General features: G+C 50.8%; 1 pseudogene; it reads left to right on the top strand.

Moving 5' to 3' along the window:
- The first annotated feature begins 560 nt into the window (after positions 1-560).
- LOC111735640 lies at positions 561-686 on the top strand (annotated as a pseudogene).
- Positions 687-1,954: the final 1,268 nt, after the last annotated feature.

The raw sequence follows: 1,954 nt of genomic DNA, 5'->3' as shown, positions 1-1,954 counted from the left end.
GCCGGCCACCGGTGGTGAAGGGACTTCTGTCCATGCGCCCAGAGCTCCACACCGGTCCCCATCTCCTGGCCCTCCGGACGAGCTGCTGTCCTCTGCAACCCGCGTCCTCAGAGTTCCGAGCTTTCTGGCGCCCCTCGCCCAGAACCGTTCCTAGACCCAGCCCTTTCTGCTCCCCGCCCATATGCCGTCTGCGTCAGGGGCCGCCCTGGACTCACGGTCCTTTCCTGTCAGTCGGTCGCTTGTGTCTGAGACCCCCCCAGTCTGCCGTTGTGGTTCCGAGCTCTACTCCTGGGCCTCACACACACGCGTGCACACACGCACATGCACACTTACATGCATAGGCACGTGCACACACTGGTGGCCAGTGGTCCGCAGACTCCTCACACTCAGCGCCTGCGTGGGCCCAGCCCTTAGCTCCTGCCCAGCCTGTTGCCCCCTCGCTACCAGCCGAGTCATCCTCAAACTAGGAATCATGGGGTCACCCTAAATTCTTCCCGAGCTCCACCCACTTCCAAACTTCTGTCGATTCTATTTCTGACATAATAATGATTGCATTTAGCATTTATAGTGATGTGTTTAGCCACCATGAACGTGCCCGATCCCGTCTGATCTCGGAAGCTAAGCAGGGCCGGGCCTGGTTAGTATTTGGATGGGAGACCACCTAGGAAGACCAGGTGCTGTAGGTGTAAAAAAAAAAAAATAAGGGATTGTAAGCTGATAAGGTCCTTACAATCTGTGAGGTCAACCAAAGTTTGTCTTGCCTAAAAAAAAAATGTGTGTGTGTGTGTGTGTGTGTGTGTGTGTGTGTGTGTGTGTGTATGGAGATATATATATCTATATATATCTAGATATATATAGATATATCTAGATATATATATTTGTTTAGCATTATCGGGGTTGGTAACGTGCCCGCTGAGAGAGGCACTTTACAGCGGCACCTCCTGAATACGAGGCAGGCCCACAAGGCCCAGAAGTGGCAGGACGGGGGTCTGAACCTGCCATGTGCGGCCGCCAGCCCAGCCCTGCGACCTCGGGCTTGGCTCTCACCATCTCCCCCAAACTGGGGTCTTCAGAGGCTTTGCTTCTCTGCCTTCTGAAGAATCTTTGAAAGCCAGTGTAACTCCTTATACATTTTTAAGAAAATGTTAAAACGTTTTTATGTGTAAATCGTTGCCAGGTATATTTATTATAAATATTGACATTTAAAAATAAAACTGTTACATCATTCTACTGAGTTGGATCTGCTGGACCATCTACGTACAGTAGTGATCTGATGCCACCATCGATTTAAAAGTATGCGAAAACCTTTTCGACACTTGGAGGTGGTGCTGGAGGGTTGTTGAATTCTGCTCCCCTCCCCACGGCACACACAGAATTTTATCCTAATACAGTTTTTAGGCTTCAGAAACTTTTATCAATCACCCTATCAGACTTTCCTGCAGCATATATACAGGTAGTCCTCCGTATGTGTGCGTGTGCGCGCACACACACGCACGTGCCCACGCATGCACATTTATAAATTGTATTTGAAATTTGTTAATTATTTCCAATGACTGTAAACTGCTAAAATTAATTTCGTATCGCATTATTACTGTGATTTGTAGGAGACAGTCACTCAGCATGCTGTAAGTGTATCGCAGATTTCATAAATAATTACCGAACGTGTAAAAACTTAATTGCGAACTCATCCCTTGGTGGGCTGGACTCCAGGCCAGGGATGCTGTGGCGCCCTGGCGGAAGGAAGGCGAGCCGTCTCTCCATTTTGGTGCCCAGAGGGTCTCCTCCCACGCGGCCAGTCCGGACGCGGCCCGGCGGGAGGGACGCCCTCGGCATTTAGCGCCGGAGCAGGGTGATGGTGGGGGGTGGTGGGGGCCCGCAGGTCGGGCTCCTCAGGCAGGTGGTTTTGGCAAAGAAACGTGTGCAAGTTGCATTTCTGGAAACCGATCCCTTGTGA

The sequence above is a fragment of the Pteropus vampyrus genome, unplaced genomic scaffold (assembly GCF_000151845.1).
Source record: "Pteropus vampyrus isolate Shadow unplaced genomic scaffold, Pvam_2.0 Scaffold1000004415, whole genome shotgun sequence".
Classification (NCBI taxonomy): Eukaryota; Metazoa; Chordata; class Mammalia; order Chiroptera; family Pteropodidae; genus Pteropus; species Pteropus vampyrus.
The sequence above is the reverse complement of the archived record's forward strand: the minus strand, read 5'-3'. Positions and strand labels throughout refer to the sequence as shown.